A 10,269-nucleotide genomic window follows, 5' to 3' on the forward strand; every position below is an offset into this window, starting at 1 on the left:
GAGCACGAAAAAAATCCCGGCAGGCGGCAGGGATCCCGGCCAAAATGTGGGACCAGATCCCGGCCCAGATGTGGGTCCAAATCCCGGCCCAATCCTCATCGACCCAATCCAGTCGCCAACTCGCCATCGTCTCTCCTCGTCCACCTGCACAAAAAAGAAAGACGGCCGAGCCGCTGCCTCCGGCGAGGCGGCGACGCCGACGCTACTCCTGCAGCGGCGACACACTACCGAGGACACCTTCTTCTCCCAGGTGAGCATCCAGCTTCTCGTATTCCTGCTCTCTCCCTTCCTTCCACCTCCCCCAACTCCGGCCCCGAATCCCGCCGCTGCCCTCTCCTAAATCCAGGCCGCCGGCCAAGCTCTATTACAAATCCGCTGAGCTCCAACAACCAAAAAACGGGCTGCAGCTCGGGATTGCATCCTCGGAGCTTGCAGCCCAGCTGCTGCACCCCTGCTGCCATGCGAGCTATGGCCGTGAGGGCTTCCAAACACGCCCTTAGGGTTTGAGGTTTTAGGGATTCTTCCCCCGTCCATCGCCGGTCACATCGCCTCCGGGATGCAAGCGAGGCTGGTCGCGGTTGCCCACGCAAAGCCCAAGCGGCTGTCGCCCGCCAGCGAGTTCTGGTGATGGTGGCACTCACTGGGCATGGAGGGACATGTGGTCCACTCGCAATTCGGAGATGGTGAACAAGGACATCACCACCATGATATTGTTTCAGTGGCTGATCAGTTAGAGCTGCTTCCTGAGCTACAGATAATCTGACGCATCAGCAAGAGACTACCTTTTCTTGATTAGCACAAATTGGATATAGCAGTTTCTGCCAATATTGCAACTCCAATCCAACAACCCAATAGGAGAAGCGAGGGTATGCTTAAAGGTGCCTTCTCACCAGTGGAAGTGTCTTCAAATAACATTTTAGGTGGGCCTCCAGTTGGGTACAGTATTCAACACTTCAAGGAGAACACAAGCAGTCTTCAGCTTTCTGCTTGAGATAAGAATTGATGATAATACAAACTGCACAGCACTTGCTTCTTCCTATTGAAGAGCAACCTTCCCTTCCACATATCGTGTACATTTCTGCAACAGGCCCAGCCCCCCGTTTGCATTGGATAGTAGTGCGTAGGTAGACATTCATCCTGACAATTGCAAACAGTTCTTCCGTAACGAAAATGGCTGCACCATTTTGCCAGCACTTCCTGGCTTCCTGCAATTTCCTAGCGATCTTCCTCTTGTTCTTGTTGTTGCACGTAAATTCTGCTCTGAACTGAAGCTTATGTGCTCATATATCCACGTTGACACAATGCCATGTTTTGGAGGTGGTGGCTATGATTGCTTCGATTGCATCAACGATAAAAGTTCACCGGGCTCTTTAACAAGAAGCACTAAATCACTTGTTGAATTATTCTCAGCCAAAACAATGAATTAGTAGCTATTTTCCAAATAAAGATCTTTATTTTCTGAGGAACATGTGCCTTCCATACACGACCAGATGTCACGAGCACCTCTGTTAGCTCTGCTGCATTGACCACCATTTTCTTTCAATAATTCCACATTCTCAGCCAGTATATAAGCACTTCTCACTGTGAATAACATGCTTCTCCGGTTTCCATGCAATGTAATCCCCAGAAGGGTTTGTTGGCAGTCTGATTGAGAGAATAGCTTCTGCATCATGGGGATAAAAAATCTCACGAATTTGCTGCTCCTTCCAAGAACGTGAGACCGAATCAATAGATCAGCCACTACTTTTAATCAGTTAGATTTTTCTGATTTTCCTCCTTATGTTTACATTGGCGAAGTAATCCAATTCACATTACATACATTTTTATGTTACTGTTTTTGAACCAAACATATCCTCGCTTTCTTTGTGCGCTGACTCTCCTTTCTGCACACAGGGGCGGGTGAACTCGACAGATATGGCGGTTGACAAGTGGGTGACAGTGGTGGAGCACTCAAAGGAGATGGTGGGCGAGAAGGCGGCGGCGGCGGCTCGAGCGGCCCATGAGTCGAAGGAGTACAGGAGGTCGCTCGTGGACATCGGCCTCACTCTGTTGATCGGCGTCGTATTCATGCTCCTGAGTTTCCTCGTGCCGGAGATATCCAAGGTGTGGCAGATTCTGTGTTGGCAGACCACGATGATCTCTTTCGCATGTGCCGTGTTCTTCACCTGGATCCATCTGAGGGATTTCCATCCCAAGGTGGAGTCATCTCGGGTTTGAAGAACTGGGAGTGGAGGAGACAAAGGTTGCTGGAAAATGTTGAACTGAAGCCTTGTCACACAAACGTATTTGGTTGATGGACCTTATTCTGGAAATGTACAGAAGAAAAATGATTCAAATTTCTTCTTCAGCTGAACAATCCATTCAAGAATCAGTTAGACGTACCGTGATTATTCTCCACAAGAGTACTGCAATGATATTGTTGGTGGTGTTCTAAATTGACCTCTTTTTCTATTGAAGGATGGTTCAGCTGCTTTATTTATAAGTAAAACTATAGCATTATTTGATTCAATGATGCAGATTTGTTGTCTTGACTTGGCCTCATTTTCGACACCCTGTAGTACAGTTCATTTATATGCTGCTGCACTTGGCAATCTCACACTAGAATTTTTTCTCAAAAAAAAAATTATCGCCACTCGAAAGAAGCAAACAACAAAAATAAATGTGGAAAGTATTGTTTTTTTTACCAAGTATTGTTGATTGGAGTCTCTGCAATTTCTGTGGTTTTGTGCTAAAATGCCTAATTCCCCATGCTTGTTAATAAAATGTAAAGCATATAATTTGTTTTTGTTTTTTACAACTTCTGGATCTGAATACTGACTTTTAATTGCATTGTTTGGCTAAATCTGTTTCAACTTCATGAACTCGGCCGCCGCCTAATCAAGCACGCTGGCGGACGATGGACTGCAGCAGGGAGAAGGTGCCAGGGGCAGCACCGTCAGCAGCAGCGCTATTCACCACTGGTCACTCCACCGCCAGCGCCTCATCCAATCAGTGCTAGCTCATCTGCTTGTGCTTTTTCAGAGTATTCCTTCTATAATTCATTCATCTGCTCTTTGTTTTTTCTGGTTGAAATAAGTTTATAGGCGACTGAAGTTGTACAGCACAAAATTAGTGGAGTTACATCATGAAATTAGGGATCACCTGGTTGAATAATTATCTGCTCTTTATTATGGATAATTGCAGAATGTATTACGTACTATACTCTTGAAATCACAGTCATATATACTACAGAACAGTAGCTTAGCTTACCCAGTGCGGGGTTATTTTCTCAACCTGATCAAGTCTAGAATTTGTAGATAGTTGTGTATTTTGCTCTTAGGAAAGTGATGGCTGTTACTTCCTCCGATCTATAATAAGTGTCTCGGGTTTAGTACAAATTTGTACTAGGCTTAGTTTAAAACCGCGACACTTATTTTGGATCAGAGGGTGTACAATTAGAAAACTTGCAATGGCTATTTAGTTTATTAGAACACTTGTGTATTTTGTCCAAGAACCAAACATGGGTAAGAAAGGGAAGATGTTCAGTCTTGTCAGGAGTGTGTTGAGCTCCTCCGATTCAAACTGGACGCAAGCTTGCTGACATTAATTGAAGGTTTTTATAAAGTGATAAATCACACATCAATCCTACTCTGTTGTTCCAGTGCAGTTTTCTTGGTCGTGTGAACTTGTAAAACCTCGCAACCTTTTTGTGTTTGATGAATTTTGGGTTCCATGAACAAAGGTATATGTGTTTGGCGTTACATTGGTTCTTTTATGCATTGTCTGATTTGTGCTCATTACTTGGTCTTCTTCCTCGTCGGTTTGGTGACGAATCAGCGGTTCGACAACCTGTCTTGCAAGAGGTGTGTCCTCGGACAAAGTCCGTTCAACGATCTTAAATTCTCATCGGTTGCGATGAGCGACTCACGCGCCTATTTAAAACCTATGAGGTTAGTGCATATTGTGCAGGTCTAGCCTTCACCCATTTGATCACCAGAGACATGGAGAAATTTTAAGATACGGACGACGGACCTTTAGATTTTTACTTTAAAGAATCTTGATGTGAATTTTAGTTTCATTATGGATCTTTGTTGTCGGTTTTTATTTCAGTTTTTTTATTCTTTGTACACTGTTTATTGATTCAATAAAGCCAGATGTCTCTTAAAAAAACTCATTCTGATGTTTTGTTTACTGATCAATTCTAAATTTTAGCAGTAAAAATGAAGTTCTCCCCGGGGATTAAGTTAATGATGCTTTCCTAATCTCAAGCTAACTCACAAATATAAAGGGATTTGACAGAAATTTAAATCAACTAAAATTAACTAGTCTTTTTGGTATTTCCGTGGACCTTAGCAAAAACTTGACAAAAACTTAACTGAATCTACTGAACTAATTGAAGAAAAGGACACTAACAGAGCAGATCAAAGCAGTGACAAAGAGAAAGATTTGGATAAAGCAAAGGGTTTTTGGTGAAGGTAGATGAACTAGGAGATCTAGAGGAAAGTTGACTGCAAGATTTGGGCAAGGAGAGAATTGGGAATTGGGAAGAATCGCTCAACAGATCTAAGAGATAGCAGCAAGGTTTTAGACAAGGAAAGATTTCTTGAGGAAAAGAACATCACATGGAGAACATGTTTAGAATAAGCAACATGACATGAAAAATAACAACACACATGAACATTAACTTGACAAAAAGTTCAAATTTAAACATGATCAACACCAAAAATTCATGAAAATAGTTTTAAAAAGGGTACTGATCATTTACAACCTCCCAAACGGCAGGCGACCACAGGTCCTATTTACTTTGAACTTTGAGCATATACAGTATACATGTAGCCTTGGGTCCCAGAGAAATCTGGATATGGTTCATGAGAAAGTGTGCTATACCTTCACAGAGGTTCTTGCTCTTTCTCTTCTTCTTTTTTTCTGAGCATGATTTTTTCGATTCCAACAGTTTCTCGTGAGTTATGTTTTCTTTTCTTCTCCCATTACATGATGGATACGAATTGATCATTCGTTTTCCTTTTTGTTTGACAAATCGTGGTTCCTAACATTACTAAGAGAGAATCGTGTAGTGGCAAGGACCACTACACCATTGCCTCCTTGTCTGAAGAGCGAGATGAAGAGCCAAAGCAGGTATCTCTTGCTCGGCGCTATACGACCAACACTCGTCAATCAACATATCAATCTGCAACCCCACTTGATGATCAAACACCACGCTGCAGACGCTACCGTCGGTGGAGACCGAGGACAGGAATAAATCCGTGAATTTCACTAAATCCCTAGACAAGTCACTCAATCGCTTGTGAGCACCAACAATGGCTTACCTCAAAATGGAAATAGTGTAATGTTTTTGGCTAAGGCAGCAACGAAGAGTCAAGAGGGACGTAGACAGCTGAAATGTCAACTCCGAAACTATAGCCTACAATATTTGCAAAGTCGTCGCATTATTGTTGCTTGTATGACCAAGACTCGCGCGACTACATTCCCAGACCATAATCGCCTTATCGCGCCCGTATTGCAATTCTTCAGGCCTGATCAATCCATCATGGAATGGTCAGCTCCCGCCTGCTCCATCACTGTCCTGATCCTTGTGTCCTTCCTGCCGTTGCGAGCGTCCGACGACCGCCTCCTCCCCAGCAAGCCGCTCTCCCCTGGCGCCACCATCGTCTCGGACGGCGGCGACTTCGCCTTGGGCTTCTTCAGCCCCTCCAACTCCAGCACTACTCCAGCGAAGCTGTACCTCGGCATATGGTACAACGGCATTCCCGAGCTCACCGTGGTGTGGGTCGCGAACCGAGAAACCCCGGCCACCAACACCACCAATTCCTCCTCCGCGCCCACGCTCTCCCTCACCAACACCTCGAGCCTCGTTCTCTCCGACGGCGGCCGTGTCCTTTGGACGACGACGCCTGAGACCGACGTGGCCGCTGCTCCAGCGACGGCGGTGCTTCTGAACAGCGGCAACCTGGTCCTACGCTCGGCGAACGGCACCACGCTGTGGCAGAGCTTCGACCACCCGACGGACACGCTCCTGCCGGACATGAAGATGGCGATCAAGCAGGGCGCGCGCGCCGCCGGGCAGCGCCTGGTGTCCTGGAAGGCGCCGGGCGACCCCTCGCCCGGCCGCTTCTCCTACGGCGGCGACCCGGCCACGTCCCTCCAGATATTCCTGTGGGAGGGCACGCGCCCCGTGTACCGCAGCGCGCCATGGACCGGGTACCGGGTGAAGAGCGAGTACCAGTTCCAAACGAGCAACACCAGCGCCGTCACCATCTACCTGGCCGTCGTCGACAACAACGGCGGCGGGGAGAGCTACACGACCTTCAGCGTATCGGACGGCGCGTGGAAAACAAGGTACGTCCTGGCCTACTCGGGCGAGCTCCAGATCCGGAGCTGGAACGCCAGCTCGTCGGCGTGGGCCGTGCCGGGCCAGTGGCCCACCTGGGCGTGCGACCGCTACGGCTACTGCGGCCCGAACGGGTACTGCGACGAGACGGCGGCGCCCACCACCCCGGCGTGCAAGTGCCTGGACGGCTTCGAGCCGGCGAGAGGGGAGGAATGGGACAATGGGAATTTCTCGGCGGGGTGCCGCCGCAAGGAGGCGCTGCGGGGTTGCGGTGATGGCTTCGTGGCGTTGCCGGGGATGAAGCCGCCGGACGGGTTCGCGCTCGTGGAGGAGGATAAGTCGCTGGCGGAGTGCGCGGCGGAGTGCAGCAGCAACTGCTCCTGCGTGGCGTACGCGTACGCTAACCTGAGCAGCGGCACGTCCAAGGGGGGTATAGCAAGGTGCTTGGTGTGGGCCGGGGAGTTGGTTGACACCGGGAAGCTAGGCTCAAGCCCCGCCAGCGACACGCTCTACCTCCGGCTCGCAGGCTTGGACGCAGCACACGGTACCAATCCAATCTCTTCCCTCCTCATTCTCTATGTTAGTCTTTTTTCTTCTGATGGTGACTATTTCTAGTTCTTTTCCTGGGCAATTAGGAGGGGAGAAATTTTCTACCTAAAAATATTACTCACTCCGTTTCATAAAGGTTTCAAGAACACGAGTTTAAAAATAGGGGTAAAGGGCATAGATAGTCACTTCATAATTAATCCACAATCCAGCGGCCAGTCTAAAAGCCCATAGATATCACAAAAGTTCCTCCAAAGAGAGTTTAACCATTACGGACAAAAATTGTTGGTTCTTTATACTCCCTCCGTCCCATATTAAGTGACGAAATATTACATGTATCTAGACGCTTTTTAAATATAAATACATCCATATTGGGCAAAGTTGAGTCACTTAATATGAGACGGAGGGAGTAGTAAAAAAACATATATAACTAGGCAGTTACACATTTGTGAAATATGGGCAACTTCCCTTTTAGACATGTGCAAGTGCGCAAGCGAGCATGTTCATGTACATTTCTACACCCAGAGATGCACATATAATTGTGTGTCTAGATATTATATTGTGTCACTTGGTTTAGAGATATAAACTCCTCCCTACGATACATAAAATGTGTCGTCCACTTAGTACGAAATTTGTACTAACATTCAGTACAAAATGGGCGATACTTTTTATGGATGGGAGGGAGTAGATTTTCAATGGCCTGAAAATTAGCAAACCTGTTATTTTATAAGAAATGCCCACGGTGCAACTCAAACACATGCTTTAAACTTGTAAACTGGACCGTTCATAACACTTCGCTTTTATGCTATGGTGCATGGACAGGTACAAGATCAAAGAACAATGAAGTGAAGTTTGGATTGCCAATTTTAGGAATTAGTGTTCTGATACTGGGGTGCATTTTTCTTGCATGGCTGAATTTCAGAGGTACGTTAAATTTATATTCCTCTAGGAACTGCCTATTCGACCTTTTTGAAATATTTGAGTTTGTATATTGTACCCTCGTGCCGCAGAATATTCTAAACCCCGTGAATTTGCAAATTCGCACCAGAGCCTATTTAAGCAATGTAGTCATTGCAATTAATAGATAAGACAATAATTCCACATGTTAGTGATGTCTGCTTCTTCTTCACACCCCCTCATCCGGCTCCCCCCTCATCTTCTACTGGGTAGATTTCTGTTAACAATCTAAGACATGGCTCTCTCGTTGCTTGACCATGGTATCCTTGGTGGGGGTCTAGTATAGTAAACTAGTAACACTAATATGCCATGGTGGTTTTTGGTTATGTGAATTTACAACGGGTATACAGTGGACAAACACTAGCAGTTAAATCTGTGAAATAAAATCTTAATTTTTTTATCTTATTTGTTATGTGTATGATATACTCATGGATGTCGGTTACTGAAGCAGGCAAGAAGAGAAACCAGGGAAAGCACAAGAAGGTAACAGTGGATGGTTCAAGTGAACTTGAATTTCCACTTGTAAGATTTGAGGAAGTTGCCCTAGCAACACAAAATTTCTCTGAAAAATGTATGATTGGGCAGGGAGGCTTTGGTAAAGTTTATAAGGTAATTTGTTCTATAGTAGTATCCTCTTATTCATTCTAAATCTGTTTAAGTAACTTAATTGACTTGTTCATATGAAAACCAAAATGCATGTTTTTCCTTAACATTTTGAAGGGAACACTAGGTGGTCAACAGATTGCCGTCAAGAGGCTAAGTAGGGACTCTCAACAAGGGACAAATGAGTTTACGAATGAAGTAATTCTCATTGCCAAATTGCAACACAAAAATTTGGTTCGACTCCTTGGATGCTGTGGCGAGGCAGATGAAAAATTGTTGATTTATGAGTACTTGCCTAATAAAAGCTTAGATGCCACCCTTTTCGGTATATTCCATCAACACCACCAGAATTTCCTAAAATAACTCAACATGTTCTCTTACATATTTTCTTTTGATAGATGATTCAAGAAAACACTTGCTGGTTGGGTGACTCGGTTAATATAATCAAGGGAGTGGCAAGGGGGTTGCTTTATCTCCGCCAAGATTCAAGGTTGACCATTATTCACAGAGATCTCAAAGCTGGAAATGTTTTGCTAGATGCAGAGATGAAACCCAAGATAACCGATTTTGGCATGGCAAGGATCTTTGGTGATAACCAGGAAAATGCAAATACGCAATGTGTTGTCGGAACATAGTGAGTAATTATTTGAACCATTAACTTGTATTAACTCATGGTTAAATTCAAACCCCATTCCCCTAACTGTTGCAAGTGAAATAATCAAGCAGTGGCTACATGGCTCCCGAGTATGCAATGGAAGGTGTCTTCTCTACCAAGTCAGACGTCTATAGCTTTGGTGTGTTACTATTAGAGGTTGTAACCGGCAAAAAGAGAAGCTCAGGCAGTCACACCATGGGCTTTCCTAGCCTCATAATCTATGTGAGTAAATACTCCCTCCGTCCCATATTAAGTGACTTTTTATTACATGTATCTAGACGCTTTTTAGGTATAGATACATCCATATTTGAACAAATTTGAGTCACTTAATATGGGACGGAGGGAGTACATGTTTTATTTTAAGTGCCAAATTAAAGAAAGAAAGTAAGCCATGTTTCTGAAAGAAAAGGGTTATTTTCTACAACTCATAGAGGGCGTTTCATATTGTTTCAGTCGTGGAATATGTGGAAGGAAGGGAAGGCAAAGGAGTTGGTTGACTCATCTATCATGGACACCAGTTTAATGGATGAAGTCTTTCTTTGCATCCATGTGTGTCCAGGAAAACCCAGATGATAGGCCGCATATGTCATCTGTTGTGTTCGTCCTGGAGAACGGAAGCACCACGCTTCCAACCCCCGATCTTCCCGCCTACTATGCACAACAACGCATTGACTTGGAGCAAATTAGAAACGATATTCTGAACTCCGTGAATACTTTAACTCTTACCAATATTGAAGGGCGATGAAATAATTTGTCTAAAGATGGGCTAGCCCACGTGTATGAGCTTGTAGTCTAGTGGTGGAGTGAAATACTGAAATATTTCCTTCCTATCCAGAGTACAAAAGAGTTGTTGTACTGAATCTTCGACACTTGTTATGGATCGTATGACATCAGTTCAGAAATGGTTGTTCAGTCATCACTTAAGTTTCAGCAGTGACCTGCATGCAACACAGCAAACTACGTTTATCATGTGCCTCTGGATTTATTTATTTATTTATTTTTTTTTATTTTTTTGCAGGGATGTGCCTCTAGATGTTCATGCTTAATAACATGGGTATTAAACTAGCTGAGAGCTCAGAACTAGAACAATTGAGGGGCTTGAGGAAACATCGAAGGAGCACGCTATAATCAAAGCACATAAATTTCTGCACTTTACTTTTTGCCTCTTACACAATGCCAA

The 10,269-nt window shown here is 44.8% G+C and overlaps 1 long non-coding RNA gene and 1 pseudogene across 1 annotated transcript; both read left to right on the forward strand.

The window, feature by feature from the left end:
- The first annotated feature begins 96 nt into the window (after positions 1-96).
- LOC100827017 lies at positions 97-2,527 on the forward strand. Its single transcript, XR_732669.3, has 2 exons — positions 97-250; positions 1,894-2,527. It is a non-coding gene; the product is annotated as an uncharacterized LOC100827017 (long non-coding RNA).
- A 2,697-nt stretch (positions 2,528-5,224) lies between these two features.
- On the forward strand, positions 5,225-10,008 carry LOC100826083 (annotated as a pseudogene).
- Positions 10,009-10,269: the final 261 nt, after the last annotated feature.

This window comes from Brachypodium distachyon, chromosome 4 (genome assembly GCF_000005505.3).
Source record: "Brachypodium distachyon strain Bd21 chromosome 4, Brachypodium_distachyon_v3.0, whole genome shotgun sequence".
NCBI classification, from domain to species: domain Eukaryota; kingdom Viridiplantae; phylum Streptophyta; class Magnoliopsida; order Poales; family Poaceae; genus Brachypodium; species Brachypodium distachyon.